An 18,542-nucleotide genomic window follows, 5' to 3' on the forward strand; every position below is an offset into this window, starting at 1 on the left:
TTAGTCGGTCCATTATAATGTACTGACGTTAGATTTTTCTGAATCCAAAAGAAAGATGTCTCGGCGTGGGACAACAAATGCGAACCGTCATCGTAGTATTTCCCCAACTCAAAATGAGAATCAGGAATTTTCCCCTCAAGTTGCTGTTATTATTGCACAAGCTGTAGCAGCAGGAGTAGCATATGCTTTACGAAACCAGCAACCTCCTCCGATAGTACCTATTCCTGAACCAGTGGCACAACCAATGTCATGGGACAAAACTCGTCACTCGTTTATCAGAGGGAATCCACCATCGTTTGCGGGGTCCACAGATGTCTTGTTAGCATATCAGTGGAAATAGGAGAGCGAGCGTCATCTTCGGATGGTAATCTGTACCGAAGTGCAGAAACAGATGCTAGCTACGTTTATGCTGATAGGCAATGCGTTGCAGTGGTGGGAGTCTATTACTACTGTCGAAGAGAGGACCAGATTGACTTATGCTGAATTTCAGACTTGCTTTGATGACAAGTATTTTCCTATATCAGTAAGATCAGCGATGAAGACTGAATTTCTGGATCTGCAACAGGAGGATATGACTGTGGCTGAGTATGAACAGAAGTTCATTAATTTGTCATTATTTGCACCAGAGGAGGTCAATACGGAAGAAAAGAAGAGAGACCGCTTTGTTAAGGGGTTGATATGGCCGATTAAAGTGGTGATCATTGGTAGTCCTGCATATACTACTTATATCCAGGTGGTTAATGCCGCTTTACAGCACTGCCAGATAAGGAGTGATTACCGGAAGTCCAAGGGAGATAAGTGGGCTAACCGAGACTACCAGACAGTGGAGAAAGGAAGCAGCAGTGGTACCAAGTCCAATGATAGGGGCAGATTTCAAGGACATCAACCTTGGAAGAAAAACAAAGGAAACCCAGATGTGCAGAGGGATGGAGTCCCTAATCAGGGTAGACAAGGTGGGGTACCTCAGACCGGACAGGAATAGTTTTCGGGAAGTCAACAGAGGAGGCAGGCAGGTCCTTTTACAGGACGTTGTTATCACTCTAGAGAGATTGGGCATCCGGCCAAGATGTGTCCCAAAGCTAAGCAGGGACAGTATGGGCAGCCGAGACCTAATCAGCCATTACCTCTACCGGCCCCACTGATGCCACGTGGGCAAGTTCAGAATTTTCTGGCACTTCCAGCACCACCATTTCCTCCGGGACAACCTCCACAGCAGTTGCATCATGGCAGAGTTTATAACTTCATGCCACATAATGCGCAGGCTCCTCAGGCTATTGAGGGTATGTTTTCTATACATGGTAGAACTGCTCGTATACTGTTTGACACTGGTGTATCACATTCTTTTGTGTCTAGATCTTTTGTTATCTTATCTGGTATGACGACTCAGTTATGTGACCAACCTCTTAATATTTATACACCATTGGGAGTTGGCGCAATTTTACGAGAGTGTAGCGGTGATATCCTTATAGATATGGGCCGGCTTCGATTTATTGCAAATTTGTTAGTGTTAGATTGCATTTGTATGATGTTATACTTGGGATGGACTGGTTATCTCAGTACCATGCTCAGGTTAACTGTCACGAAAAGTCTATTGTATTTGCTATACCAGGACAGGAGATGTATCTATGCATTCGTATGATGTTATACTTGGGATGGACTAGTTATCTCAGTACCATGCTCAGGTTAACTGTCATGAAAAGTCTATTGTATTTGCTATACCAGGACAGGAGATGTATCTTCTTGTTGTACCACAACCTGATAGAGGGCCTAGCACTTATTTATTCGTTCTTGAGGAGCACTCACAAGAAGCGACTGCGGTATCTCTTGACAGTATCCAGGTAGTACAGGAATTCCAGGATGTATTCCAGGAAATTCCAGGCTTGCCACCGAGTCGAGAGATAGACTTCGTCATTGATTTAGCACCAGGCACTACGCCTATTGCTAAGGCGCCGTACAGAATGGCACCAGTGGAGATGCGAGAGTTGAAAGATCAAATTCAGCAGTTGCTCAGCCAGGGATTTATTCGCAGGAGTACTTCACCATGGGGAGCACCAGTACTGTTTGTCAAGAAGAAGGATAGATCTCTTCGTCTTTGTATTGATTACAGAGAACTGAACAAGGTCACTATTCGCAACAAGTACCCGTTGCCCAGAATTGATGACCTGTTTGATCAGTTGAAGGGAGCTACTTACTTCTCAAAGATCGATTTAAGGTCTGGTTATCATCAGCTACGAGTCAGAGAACAAGATGTTCCAAAGACAACATTTCTCACAAGGTACGGATCTTATGAGTTTCGTGTTATGCCTTTCGGCTTAACTAATGCCCCAGCTGTCTTTATGGACTTGATGAATAGAGTATTCAGAGAGTACTTAGATCAGTTTGTCATTGTTTTCTTTGATGATATTCTGGTTTACTCTAAGTCGGAGAAGGACCATGCCAGACATTTACGCATAGTGTTGCAGACACTTCGAGAACATCAGTTGTTTGCGAAGTTTGAGAAGTGTGAATTTTGGCAGAAAGAGGTCAAATTTTTGGGTCATGTAGTGTCAGAAGAAGGGTTAGCAGTAGATCCAGCCAAGGTTGCGGCAGTTATGGAGTGGGGACAGCCTACCTCACCGACAGAGATTCGCAGTTTTCTGGGATTGGCGGGGTATTACCGCAGGTTCATCCAGGGGTTTTCCAAAATTACGGGTCCACTTACTCATCTGACTAAGAAGAATGTACCATTCGTATGGGATGATTCTTGTCAGACTGCTTTTGCTGAATTGAAGAGTAAGTTAACTTCTGCACCTGTCTTAGCCACACCTCAGGGTGGAATCGAGTATTTAGTATTTACTGACGCTTCTCTAAAGGGTTTGGGTTGTGTATTGATGCAAGAAGAGTGACCAGCTTCTTATGGGTCCAGGAAGCTTAAGCCTCATGAGCTTAATTACCTGACTCACGATCTAGAGCTCGCAGCAGTGGTTTTTGCCTTGCGTATTTGGAGGCATTATCTTTTGGGGGAGACTTTTCGATTGTTTAGCGATCATAAGAGTCTACAGTATTTGTTCACACAGAGGGAACTGAATATGAGACAGCGCAGATGGTTGGAGTTCGTGAAAGACTATCACTTCTCTATTCAGTATCATCCAGGAAAAGCGAATGTTGTTGCAGACGCACTCAGCCGCCAACCTTATGTCAGCCTTTCAGCTTTGTTTGCAACAGAGTGGGATGCTTTGAAGACTGTTGATGAGTTAGCAGACCCTTTTATGGCATGTGTGGTAGTAACTCCTTCTATCATTCACCAGGTCATTCAAGCTCAACTCACAGATCAACAGTGCATTGATCGGGTTTCGGAGTTAGCCTCCGAAGATGTTCCTTTTTATTCTATGGGGACTGATGGAGGATTAAGGTACAAAGGACGTTTAATTGTGCCTTCAGCTGATAATTTGAGAAATGTTGTGATGAGAGAGACACACACTTCTCAGTTCTCTGTACATCCAGGGGGAGACAAGATGTATTAGGACATGAAACGCCAGTTTTGGTAGGCCGGCATGAAGAAAGATATAGCTATCTTTGTCTCTAAATGTAGCACCTGTCAGATGATTAAGATTGATCATCAGAGACCGCCAGGATCGTTACAGCCACTTCTCATACCAGAGTGGAAATGGGAGAGTATTTCCATGGACTTCATAAAGGGATTACCTACTTCACATCATAATCACAACTCTATTTGGGTCATTGTTGATAGATTGACCAAGTCCGCTCATTTTCTGCCTGTTCGTTCAAACTTTACGTCAGAACAGTATGCTAAGCTGTATATTGCAGAAATGGTGAAACTTCATGGCGTACCATTGTCCATCGTATCAGATAGAGATCCGAAGTTTGTATCAGGATTTTGGAGGAGCTTTCAGCAGGCTTTGGGTACAGAACTTTATCTTAGCACTGCTTATCATCCTCAAACAGATGGACAGACTGAGCGAGTTAATTAGATTTTAGAAGACATGTTGCGGGCATGTGTTCTTGATTTTAAGGGCAATTGGGAGGAATATTTGCCGCTTTCAGAGTTTGCTTATAAAAATAGTTATCAGAAAACTATTGGTATGGCACCATTTGAGGCTTTGTACGATAGACCGTGTAGGTCTCCTGTCTGTTGGCTTGGAGTTGGTGAGAACAGCTTTTTGGGTCCTGAATTTATTAAGGACACGTCAGAAAAGATCGCTATCATTAGGGATCGGATGCGTACAGCTCAAAGCAGACAGAAAAGTTATGCTGACCGTCGAAATCGTGTTTTGGAGTTTAAGGTTGGTGATCAGGTTTTGCTTAAGGTTTCTCCCATGAAGGAAGTAATGCGGTTTGGGTCCAAGGGTAAGTTATCGCCTCGTTTTGTGGGTCCTTTTATGATTACAGATCGGATTGGGGCAGTAGCTTATCGTCTGGCTCTACCAGATAATCTTCATAGGGTACATAATGTTTTTCATGTATCTATGCTGCGAAAATTTCTACGGGAAGAAGATCGATATCAACACATTGATGTGGGTGAGATTGAGTCGCAACCCGATGCAACCTATTTGGAACAACCTTACTGTATTCTCGATCGTAGGAATCAGATACTGCGCACGAAGACTATTCCATTAGTACGTGTACAGTGGAGTCATCATAGTGCTACAGAGTCTACTTGGGAACGGGAAGATATTATCCGTGCCAAGTATCCAGAGCTCTTTAATACAGGTATGTAGTGAATTTCGGGGACGAAATTCCTTTATTAGGGGGGGAGAATGTAATACCCCGTATTTTATTAAAGAGCTTAGTTTATTTAAATTCATTTATGTGTAGATTTCTTTACCTATTATTGTGCATGCTACATTATTATATTAAGTTCATTTAATTGTGCATGTAAATTAATTATGTATGTTAAAATAGTAAATTTATTCATTTAATTGTGCATGTATTATTATTAATAATTTTATTTGTTGGTTATGTTTATATTAAGCAATATTAGTTAATTAAAGTTTTATATTTGTGATATAAAGTATTATTATGATTATAATGTATTCTTATGTAATAATAATAATAATATAATAATAATAATACTAATAATAATAGTAATAATCATAATAATAATCAAATGATCAAATGTCATGATGGGAACTTGACCTAATGGTAGCATTTTGGTTAAGTCAATGTACTTGACTTGGATTGCATGCTTCAAGTAAATATAGGTGGGAAGTTAGATGGTTAGTAAAAAGATATTTGTAATATTTAAATTATATAAGTTATTTATATATAGAAGTTAGCCCTTTGGTTGAGGATTCACGTAGGTTGAAGAAGGAAATAATAAAAGTGAGTTCTTGTATAAGACTGAAAGGAAGAGAGAGAAAGAAAGGAGCTTGGACCGGTGTAGGGAATTTACCCAACTACGCGCAGACCGGCAGATTTATTTTAAATCCATAAGGCAAGTTATTATCTATTTTTCCCCTTTGAATTAATAAATTAATTGTTTAGTTTATTTATATTATTTTAGAGCATAGAGACCATGTAAGGAGTTTAATAAATTAGGAATTTTAGTTTATTAAATTTGTGAAATTTTAATTATATAGGATGGTATATATTTATTTAATATCCTATGAAATTAATAATGGCTGAAAATAATTAAATAAGGCTTTAGCGATTTTTCTAGAATTTTCTAGAATTTTTCAGGATTTTTCTGTAATTTTCGACGAGGCTCCGGCGAGATTTCCGGCCACCGGCAACGAGGAAGGTGACCGGAGTGATCCCATGTGGTGCGGCGCACAAGGCTTACTATGCGCGCGCATCAGTAGCGGTTAGATTGGATTTTAAATCACAGATTGATTCGGTATAGCGCAGCACACAATAGCATGGTGCACGCAAGTCAGGAGCCGTTGGATTAAAGGATGAGCCTTGGATCAATTCCATGCAGCGCACCCACAACAAAGTCCATGCAACCACCGAATCAGGAGCCGCCGCATTAGCAAGAAGCATTAGAGGGCGCGTGGGAGCGCGTGCGCACGCGTGGCAGGTTCTAGACGCGTGTGATGGCGCGTGTAGGCGCGTGCGCGTGTGGGAATGAGTTGGCTGCGCGTAGGGAAGCTTAGGGCGGCGCGTGGGGGCGCGTGAAGGGCCCTTTCAGCTACTGGAAATGACCAGAATACCCCTAGGGCCTGTTTTGTAAATTCCAGAACCTTAAACTATGTTTTTAGGGCCGGTGTCGGTATTTACGGGTTTAACGGGCCACGGAATTATTATTTTATTACCCGTTAATTATTATTATGATCGATTAATATTTCCAAACATTAATTGCCCCGTTTACAGTACGGATCGCTATTAAATGCATGTGATTAATTTAATAACACCGTCATATACTAATTGTGTTATTAAATGGTATTTAATCATTAATGTTAAGATTCCATGGTTAGTCATGTAAATTATCCATTATATATTATGGAATGTTTATACTGTTAATCATATATAAACCATGATTATTATGCTGTGTGCATTTCAGAGAATAAATAGACTGTTTAAATTATGTCGCATTTATATTATATGGATATGTTGCCATATAGAACCATGTGAGCTGGCTAATAAGTTTAGACTCATTTATACCTTATGCATTCGTTGCGATAGACAGATGTGTGACTGTCGGGGTATGTGGTTTAATATTATTGGCATGTGTTGCCTAATTGACATACTCGGTATATTTATTAATATTGTTGGCATGTGTTGCCTAATTGATATGCTCAGTATATTCATTTGTACATGGAGATGCGTTACTACTGTGTAGTCTTTACAGTCTGTATTGTCAGTACCGTATACCATGTATAATAGCTGATTTCCCGGGTAGGGAAGGGAGACACTTAACCACCTAGTGTGAGTCTAAGTGATCACCGTCTATTCTGGTTGAGGTCATATTATACATTAGGTAGTTCCCTTAGGATGTATACAGATATAGTACTCATCCAATTCATAATGATTAATTTATTTGATTCTCTGATTTGGGTTACAGTAGAGAGGACTTGCTCATGGGGTTGACCCACCATTGTTGTTATTTCAGGATACGGTCAGTACCCGTTCCAAGGTTGAGGTTAGCAGTGTGGGACCACCATCCGAACTCATCTACTCTTACGATCCAGTTCAGGGTAGAAGTTTTATGTATTACTTCAGTTTCAGTTTTTATTTACTTTTGACGTTGAACTCTCAGGTTTATATTTAGGGATCCTTGACATAAGATTTCCAAGTTGTAATGGAGTACTGTATTAAATAAAGGATGGATAGATGTTGTATTATTTAGTGTTCCTTTCCTGTCTAAATTCTTTTATTATTATCATTTTGTATTCCATGCTTGTATATTGCCAATTGTTTTTGATATCCCTCGTTTTTCGTGTATAAGCCTGATCAACTTATGCGTGGAAATTGTTGGGGGTGTCACACTATTACTAATAGAATAAAACATGCAATTTAAGGGGCTAAAATGTATAACATTCAACGTCTAACACACCCCCAAACTCACATATTGTTAGTCCCATAGCAATAAAACTACCTTAACTCCACTTTCGTGGGAGACACGATTGCATTTAGCAAATGCAACACGCCTTTTAAACTCTTAGGTTACCCCTATTTGATGAGTGAAGTCTTGTTAGAGTTTTAAAATATGATACCCACAAACATCCAAAACAATTCAATCAGTCAGTAATCAACTTTTTCACATATCATCACATTAATCAAGGGGAAGACTACACAAAATACTTTTAAAATTATTAACTAACAATACTCCTTATTCCTTATTCTCATACCCCACCCCTATGTTTCCCACACACTTTTACATTAAGAATAATAGCAAAATCAATCCCCAATTTTGTGAAATTGTGAACTAGCAAATCACCTATATACTAATGTCTTTTCAATTGAGTCCAACTTCTATAACTTCAATTCCTCAGATTCCTTCTCAAGTTATCTTTCTATTGCAATTTTGTTTTTCTTCTCACACACATTGTATTGATTGGTTGTGCAATGTCCGGTCTATTAAACTTTCTAGAAGACTTATGTAACAAGCTTTTAGCCAATGACTTCCAGACCAGACAGTCTAAGGGCATTAGGTGTAAAAACACCCCTAAGGACTTAATTGCTGAAGTCAACTAGGCTACAAACCTAGACGAACCAAATCAATTTATTTCAATTTCTTCTTCTTCTTCTTCTTCTTCTTCTTTTTTTTTTTATTTTTTTTATTTTCTCATCCTTACCTACCACTTCTTTATGCGAACACTCTATGCTTATGAGACATGAGGCCCGATTACTCCATGAAAGGGTTTAGATTTTATTTATTTATTTATTTATATGTCGTAGTAATAACCTTCAAAGTTCACTAATTCATATCCATCTATAGTCATCAGAATTCAACTAAAAATACAAGTACCCATTAATAAAATTCTAGTGTGCATGTGAAATCCATCAGCGACTAACAAGTACTAGAACTCCTATCATACTAGATAATGGAACCCACATAAGGTAAAGTACAAATATTAGGAATTCAGGACTATCTCAGAAAATAATTTTAAAAATTACTTAAGTGTCTTAATCCCCCCAACAATTCTCAAATACATGAATTAAAAATCAATATGCCAAAGAAAAAGAATTGAAATTTTTATTTATTTATTTATTTATTTTATACTATACTCTAGAGTCGATGCCCCCAAACTTGAATTGGACAGTGTCCTCACTGGGCAAAAATCAAAAGTAAGAAAAATAACAACTACTAAGAAAAGAAAAAGAAAGAACAAAATCACCTGGCAGGATAGCTATAATGGAGGCAGTGGAGCATCGAGATTAAGCCTGTTATGAATCATAAGAGCTCGCATCATATCCATCATTGACCTTGGATCCTGACGAATCATCCTCTGTTCCTGACGAATTTCTTGAACTTCAGCTTTGAGTTGGGTCACCTCACCTACCAAATAATCATATGGATGCTCTGCACAAAAGCAAGGAAAGTGGGTATGGTGAAGGAAGGATTTCTAATGGGGGTAGGAAAGTGGGTTTATGTGGAAGTTGGTGTAATGGGTTTAAGAAGAGGTAAATTGGTGAATGGGAAGCTGAAAGATTGGAAGAAGATAGATATTTAAGGGTGTGTATATGTATAGGTAGATGTAAAAGGGGTGTGAAAGTAGGTAGAAGTGGAGAAGGTTAAAGATTAGATAGGAGAAGAGGAAAAAAATTCTGCCAAATTTTTTTTTTACACTGGGCGAACGGTCGCCCGAACCTGCTCTTCACCAGCTGCTTCAAATTTTTTTTTTTTTCAAGCGCAGTGTGATACCCCTCAATTCTAGAGCCACGGGTGATCAAGTCCGAGCACAGAACCGAATGATATCAAACGATTAATATTTAAACAAGCATGGAATACAAATTAATTAAGAATAAAAAATAAAGCTGAAAGAAAACTAAATAATAAACCTCCAATAAATAAATCCTCTGATACTAGTAATTAATAAAAAATTACAACTTGAGAATCCATCATATGGACCTTATTTATAATCCAACTAAAATAAATAATATCCGAATACTATAACGTAAAGAAAACTCCTACATTAAATCGGAAGAGTGATGATAAACTATCTCTACTCATCGCAAACAACCTCTTAAGACTCGAACTGTCGAACACCTGAAAAAATAATAGTGGGTCAGTCCCACAAATAAGTTCTATTCTACTACATCCCGAACAGAGACCCAATACACATATACATCCTAGTTAATCCAACAATAACTATATAGTCCGTATAAATATATATACACACTAAAGGAACCTCACCAGACTATAGGGCTGTCTCAACCTGAATAGAAGGCAACATGCAAAATACACATATAGTGGGCCTGAGTACCTAGACCTACCAGGGTACATAACTACACTATATCTAGCTACACATCCCTGGCAGTATACGCGCCCTATAACCACTGATCCTGAGACTCAAGCTTATATCATGACATATAATTATGTATATATAATCCATCATATCCAACTATAATTAATCCTCTATAAGTAATCATCTATAAGTCATTCAACTTGTTCAGCTGCCCTGACTCGAATATAAGGAGGACTTAACATTTTTGTTAATCCATTCCCTTATACCAAATAGGTAGGACTTAACTTATAAGTTAATCCGTCCCTAGAATGCCACCATCCCATACTGGTGCATTCGATCAATAAAAATCCAATAGTTGATGAAATAATTAAACAATCCATCAATTAATTCCAGAATATAAACATGATAAAATCTAATACTATACATGATTATATTATTCTATAAACTCATGATAAAGATCATATAGCATCCACATAAATTGCTAGATTATATTTTTATGCAACTTAAACCGTCATTTAACAACATGCAAATTTTATAAAGAGTTCATGTTATTTAAATCATCAGCATAATAATTTAAATTACGCATTCCAGTCCTCCATGAATCTATTTAAATAGATTTAAGATATTTAAACAAATTCAACACATACAAGAATATACAGTATGCAAAAATCCCAAAAATCGGTCAACTGAAGTACCAAACCTATCGGCCAATACAGCTATTTCGGTCGACCTAAATACCCAATTCGGTCAGCCGAAACACCAACTAGTCCTACTCCTCTGAACCACTTCGATCGACCAAAACAACAAATCGGTTGACCAAACCTCCGCGGTTATCTATCTTCTTCTTCTCCGACGAACCTGCTCCTTCAAAACTCTATTATTGAAGGTTCAAAGCTTACCAACTATGTCCCAGAGTGTTCCCACATTAATTTTTAAGCATATAAACATCTTTACATCAACTTAAATCATATATCATGCATCACAACATTAAATTAAGTAAAAACTAGGCAAACCCTTCACATATATGAACACACTATAAAATCAGATTTTTAACATGCAAATCAGTTTATTAATTCCAATTAAAAATCTTAGGATATAACTAAGCATGCATAGATCACAAGTCAAAAGAGAAAAGATAGAATTAGAACTTGTCTCTAAGGTTTTGGTTCAAAACCTTAACTCCTTCTTCCTTTTTCCTCCTTTCTCTCTCTAAGCTTTCTGCCTCTTCTCTTGTACGGGAATAGGGTTTGAAACCCTTTGGCAGACATAATACATACATATATAAAACCTAATAATCCAAATCATTTTACAACTATAATTACCTTAGTTTAATTAAATGAAAAGGGAAAAATATAATATAATATATATATATATATATATATATATATATATATATATACACACACACACTATGTAATATTATAATTATATATATATCACATATATTACCTCTATTTATTTATTAACATTAACTACTAATAATAATTAATAAATAAAATAACCATATATATACACATATATATCCATATATATATGTACACTATCCATGGGTAATTATCCGTACCCATTACTCCTCATATCCAAGTAATTCATGGGACTCAATTGGTTGGCTCATTACTACTATCCAAGTCCAACTCCTTTAGATATAAGACAGAAAATAAATATTTAAATCCTAATAATTAAATTACACATCATCAGGTAACAAATAATTCAGTTAAATCATTTAAAATCAAATAAGCTCACAAAACACATTTAAACACTTAATCAATTAATTAATTAATTAATTAATTTAAACACATAAACAAATAATCAATTAAATCAATTAAATAATCTAAAAATGCAAATTAAATAATTAAATAAATACCGATACTATCTTTTTAAAATTAGGGGTATTACATTCTTCCTCCCTAACAAAAGGAATTCCATTCTCGGAATTCGCCTTTACATTCTTCCATTATTTCTGGAAAGTTTAAGCGAATGACATCCTCTCGTTCCCACTTGGACTCAGCCTCATTATGGTGACTCCACTGGACACACACTAATGGTATAACCTTATTACTAAGAATTTGATCTCAACGGTTAATAGTATGACACGGCGATTCCACATATGTTGCATCTGGTTGCAATTCAATCTCATCAACATTAATATGCTGATTACGATCCTCATCTCGAAAAAAATTTCATAACATGGAAACATGAAACACATTATGGACACGACCTAAATTGTCCGGAAGTGCTTAGCGATAAGCCACCGCTCCAATTCGATCTGTAATCATAAAAGGACCTACAAAACGTGGTGACAACTTCCCTTTCTTCCCAAAGCGCATTACTCCCTTCATAGGGGACACTTTGAGTAAAACCTGATCTCCGACCTGAAACTCTAAAGTACAAGTACGACGATCTGTAATGACCCGATCATTTTCTTCCTTTCCCTTTTCCTCAAATTTTGCAGATAAATTTTTTTCGTTGTCTTTTCTATTCTGTGTTTGGTTTCTCATCACTTAGTGTCATTTCGAGTGCTCAAAAATGGTTTCTGAGACTCTTTCCTTTGGATTGACAACTTCCTTTAAGGACTAAGTCATTTCCACATTTTTCGTTTTTCGACACTATTCACTTTTCGTCCTTTTCCCTATTGTCTTTTCCCCGTTTGTCACTTTTTGGCACAACCTCACTTTTTGTGCTCAAAGTTAGTTTTTGACTTCATGTGTCTTCATTCTAAGTGGTTTTCACGAAATACGTATCTTTATTTTTGCAGTAAAGTACTCTGGTTGCTCCCGCTGTCTATAAGGGCATGGATGCATAGTTTTTCAGAATCTTTTTCTTTTCTTGGGGTGTTTTTCATAAATATCTTTTGAAGATATTTTATTTCAGGGTTTTTTAAGAAAAAAATTTTGGAAGATATTTTCATTTTAGGTTATTAGTCAGTTTTTACTTTTTGGAGGGGCCATTGTGCAATTAATGAAAGTTATTGCAAAAATGCCTCGTTTTGAGCCCAGATCCTCATATAGGATTCATTTTCACTTTTTATCGAGTCGTGTACTCTTGGAATTGTCTTCTGGTCATTTTTCCCCAGTTTTAGTGTTTCTGGCCCCGGTTACCACCGAACTTGTTTGGGGCATATCTCTCTGTTCGGGACACAGTTTTTGATGTTATTTCTTCTGTTGTTCATATTTTCTCATTTCAGTTCTTTTTTGTTCACAGAGTTTTGCCGTTTGAGTGGGTCTGCTCAAATTTCACTTTTCCGGACCTAGCGGGGCCCTTTCAGGGCACTTTTAGGGTTTTCCTATAAATAGGGAGTTATAAAATTAAAAAGTGATCTTCCCCTCTCTTCATGCACAACCAGAAGCTACCATGGCAGCCCAAGGGGGCTGCCACCCTTCTTCTCTCAATTAAATCTTCTTCCCTTTGTTAAAAAGTCATAGTGTCTTTGTGTTTTGTGTTTGTCTTGGCTACACGCATCTTTTCCCCTTATTAGAACCCATTTTTGGCCATTTTTTGAGTTCGGGTTTGAGGTCAAGTTAGGATTTTGGTATGTCGTCTTTGGAGTTTAATGTTCATGGCGTTGTCCCTGACAAAACCCTGAAGTATTGTCGGATTCGGAACCGTTTCATTTTGGTGACTTTTAAGATTTTCATCTGAAATGGATGTAGGGGGTGTTATAGTTTCATATTTTTGTTATCATAGTTTCATATTTTTGTTATCTTGCATGCTAATGATGCTTATACAACTTGTATGCATGCTTTTGTTCATAATCTAGAATTTAATTTAATTATTTTCTTTGTGTAAGATTTAATTCTTATGATGATATTCAACTTACAATTAAATTATGGCATACCAGAAATTTAGACCTTGGTCTGGTGGTTGATATATATTAAATTGGGATTATTTGAATAAGAATTGCAACTTTTATTTAATATTTATCTTTTGTGAAAGTTTAATTCACATGGTTCTATCAAGCATGAAATAAACTTGTAATGTGATATTAAAGTAGGCCTTGGTGAGTTCTTGAACATATGTTAATTTGAGAGCATTTGGAATTGTTTAAAAATCTAGAGGAAATTAATTAATTAGCTTAATTAATTTTACTTTAAGTGTTTTAATCACTTAATTAGTTATTTGATGTTATATATTTGATGACCATGATATGTCCTTCAACATATATTAATTTGAGGTAATTTGGAATTAATTTGGAATCTAGAGAATTTAATTATTTTTATTTAATTAAATTCTATCTAATTGCTCTATGGATTTAATTGCGTTTTGGAAGTTGTTTCTATGTTTAAATCATAGACTTAGACTTGTTATATATTCACTTGGTTACATTTTGAGCATTGGATAACATAGTTGTTATATTTATATTTATGAGAATATGTTTTCTATATTGAATATATCATTGTCTTGTGTAATGAGTTGCACATTTTGTATTTGACATCTTTCATGCCATAGTAGTTATGGACTTAGAGCATGTATTGTATGTGTTTCCAATTTTAGTTGTGTGTGGTAGATAGTTGATTATCTTGTATATACATGTTGATATATACGTTGTTGCACAACTTGTTGATTTTGGAAACTTGGGGATGTCGTTGTTTGACTAAGGTTAGGACATGGTTATAGTATGGCGGATTGTCCCTCTACAAGTCTAGTGCACACATAGGGAGGTTACCCGTGGGCTAGTAACCCTAAAGTAACTATGGTGTCGGTCTGACCCGGCGTGACATCCAAGTATCCACTTTGTTTGATTTCGCATTTCATTTCAAGTTAATAACTAGATGATATCGTAACTTGTTGTCTTTTAATTGATTTCCCATTTTGAGTTTCAAGATGTAAACTTTGAGAAATCATGCTTTATGTGTTGTATTGGAAGTTCCAATGTTGGTTAAATTGTATCGATATTGTGATTTATGTTTTGATGTTCAAATATAGCTTAGGAACGATCCTATAGATTCATTTAGAACATAGACGTTAGGTGGCATGATCCACTTTAGTTATTTTCGGGTTTTAGATTTCAAGTTGAGGACTTTAAGAATCTATATCTTGTTGCTTTGTATAACATGCTTCCATATTGTTACATTGCATGAATGATGTGATTTATGCTAGAAATGATCTAAGGTAGCTTAGGATGCTCTCTGAGTCTCATCTTGACATAGACGTTAGGTTGCATGAGCCCTTTTGACTTTGTAAAATGCTGGGTCGATGCATGCTCATTTTCTACGAGTAGCTTTATGTTACTCACCCTAAAGTTACTGGGGATTTGTTTCAGGTTCGAAGGCTTGGTTCGTAATGCTTATCATTTCTTGGATGACTTGTAGCTTTTAAATTTTCATTTCATACAAATGTTAGCATGAAATGTCATTTTGTAGCCTTATATGTCAAAACTTGTATCTTTGATTCCATATATGTAATGTGTATATAAGTACACCCTTTGTAATGTATTTGACATGTGAGATGTGGCCGGAGGCCAATGACATGTATTTTGTATTCTAAGTAACTTTTGACTTCATGAAATATTATGAAAATATTGAAAAATCACAAGTCATTGTTTCACCGTGGTTGTATCGGGTGTGGGAATTCTATTTTTTTTTTCTTCCATAGGGTCTCATTAATTATGTTTGAAGTGTGGCCAAGGGCCAAACAGTAATTTGAAATCATTTGTTAATTTTGGTTTTCAAATTTCCCATTTCATGTTTATTTTCGCCTTTTTGGCCGTTAGGGGGGTCGAATTTTGCATCAGTAGTATTTTTAAGCCATGGACCATTGTAGCATGTCCAAATAGGTAAGTTATGTTTGCGTGCATAATCATTTTCAAGAAAAACTTCATCCTTGGTGATTTGAGCCTCCTATGGACTCATTTTGCATTTTTATGCATAATCTGATTTTAGGGGATTTTGGGGTTTTCCTTCAAGAAATAAATTCCGGTCTTCACATGGTCACTTAGAAAACGTCATTTTTTTTTGGGGGGGGGGGGGGGGGGGGGGGGGTTCTTTGTGTTTTTTCAGAAAATGTCATCTTGGTACTGGAAATCCCTCGCAAAGTTCAGCTTTCAGTTTTGCATTTTAGCAGCTTTTTAACCCTCATGACTAGATTTCATGGAGGGGTATTTTGGGCATTTTACAGTGAGTTTTTTTAATTTTCTTTCACATTTCTAGGTAGAAAATTTTATTTCAGGAGGGGTTTCTTCTTCGTGTTTTTCCAGAAAAATTCGTTTGGTAGCCCATTTTTTATCTCAGATGTGGATAATCACTGTAGCATCTTTTTGGGCCCTCTTGACCTCTTTTGATCTAAGGGCATTTCGGGTATTTCACATTGTGTTTTTTTCATTTCTTTCCATGGAGTCGAGTAAAAAACTCGATTTTAGGGGAGGTTTCTTCTTCGTGTTTTTCCAGAAAAACTCGTTTCGGACTCCATTTCAAGTCTCAGTTCTGGAAACTCACCTTTTTTTTTCTTTCTGTCAACATGTGCATGCCCTTGGGCGCTGCATGGGGTACCGGTGGGCACGCGCGCATGGGGCTGCCGTGGCCTTCGTTGGGCCACCGTGACGTCTCAACTTCAAACCCATGTTTCTCCCTCGTCTGGACTCCAAATCGAGTGAACTTTTTGTTGAACTTGACTAATTTTTCACTGTCTTTCCAACGGTGTGCTCGATTGCGCCCGGATCGCCTTAGATAATTACCAGTTTACCCTTTTTGCCTTAAGTGCTCGTTTTTCTTCGTCATGACATTTCTCCTTCGTCCGGACTCTGAATCATGCGATTCTTGAGTCCATCTTAATTAGTTTTTCGTTGTCTTTCTAACGGTGTGCTCAGTGGTTCCCGAATTTATAGTTTTAAAAAATTACCATTTTGCCCTTGGGGGCTTATTTTTCATATTTTCGGTCTTTTGCTTCCGCATCAGTTCTCATTGAGTTCCACGATCTCATGGAAGGTCACTTTGACTTCTTAGAGTCTTATTTTTTGTTTTCGCTTCCGTATTCAGATCCGTTATTGGGTCAATCTTTGATTCATCAGAGGACGCACTAGCTTGAAAAACCAGGGCTGTCACACAATCTACATAACTCTTCTGCCTACTCTTGGCAATGCCCATACTATCCCTAATAAGAACAATCTTCTCAAAAGTATCCTTGATGAACTCAAAACCCAGAAAGATGATCTTGCCAACCTCCATCCAACAAATAGGAGATCGACACAGTCGGCTATATAATGTTTCAAATGGTGCCATACCAATAGTCTTCTGAAAAATATTGTTATATGCAAACTCCATTAGTGGCAAATAGTCCTCCCAATAACCCTTAAAGTCAAGGACACAAGAACGAAGCATATCCTCCATGATTTGATTAACCCTCTCAGTCTGTCCATCTGTTTAAGGATGATAAACAGTACTATGATGCAACTTTGTACCAAAGCCTGCTGAAAACTCTTCTAAAATCCTAACCCAAAGCTCGAATCCCTATCTGATATAATAGATAACGGAATGCCATACAACTTCACAATCTCTGTAATGTAAAGTCTCGCCAACTGCTCTTAAGTGAAGTCAATGCGAATAGGCAAGAAAAAAACTGATTTAGTTAACCTATCAACGATAACCCAAATGGAATTGTGATCCTTAAATGAATTAGGCAATCCCTCCACAAAATCCATAAAAATACTCTCCTATTTTCACTCCGATATAAGTAGTGACTGTAGAGATCCTGGTGGCCTCTAATGATCGATCTTGACCATCTGACAAGTACTACACTTAGAGACAAACATCACAATGTCCTTCTTCATACCTGCCCACCAAAACTGCCTTTTCATATCCTGATACATTTTGTCTCCTCTTGCATGAACAGAAAACTCAGATTGATAAGTCTCAGTCATCACATCTTTCATCAAATCGTTAGCAAAAGGTACTACTAAACATCCCTTATACCTTAAGCCTCCATCAATCCCAACATAGTAAAATGGAACCTCCCCAAAAGTTATCTCTGTAACTTTGTCAATGCACTGCTGATCCGTAAGTTATGCCCTCAAAACCTTATGAATGATAGAAGATGTAACTACCATGCAAGCCATGAAAGCATCGAAAAATTCGTTAATTATTTTCAAAGCATTCCATTCAGTGGTGAATAATGCTGAAAGACTCGTATAGGGTCAGCAACGGAGTGCATCAACCACCACATTCGCTTTGCCTGGATGGTACTATATAGAGAAATGATAGTCTTTCACAAATTCTAACCATATGCGTTGTCTCATATTTAACTCACGCTGAGTGAATAAATACTGCAGACTCTTATGATCACTAAATAATCTGAAAGACTCTCTCAACAGATAATGCCTCCAAATGCGTAAGGCAAAGACCACAGCTACCAACTCCAAATCATGCATCGGATAATTAAGCTCATGAGGCTTAAGCTTACGAGATCTATAAGAAATCGGTCGTTCCTCCTGCATTAAAACACATACAAGACCTTGCAAAGAAGCATCTGTGTAGACAAGATACTCTATCCCGCTCTGTGGAGTAGACATAACCAGTGCAAAAGTTAACTTGACTTTTATCTCATCAGAAGCTTCCTGACAATGCTCATCCCATACGAACCGTACACCCTTCTTAGTCAGATGAGTAAGTGGTCCCACTATCTTCGAGAACCCCTAAATGAACCTATGATAATATCTTGCCAATCCGAGGAAACTCAAAATCTCGGTAGGTGAAGTAGGTT

This window comes from Cornus florida, unplaced genomic scaffold, assembly GCF_030987335.1.
Source record: "Cornus florida cultivar Cherokee Brave unplaced genomic scaffold, ASM3098733v1 CherokeeBrave_3.0.0_Hap2_Chr06, whole genome shotgun sequence".
NCBI classification, from domain to species: Eukaryota; Viridiplantae; Streptophyta; class Magnoliopsida; order Cornales; family Cornaceae; genus Cornus; species Cornus florida.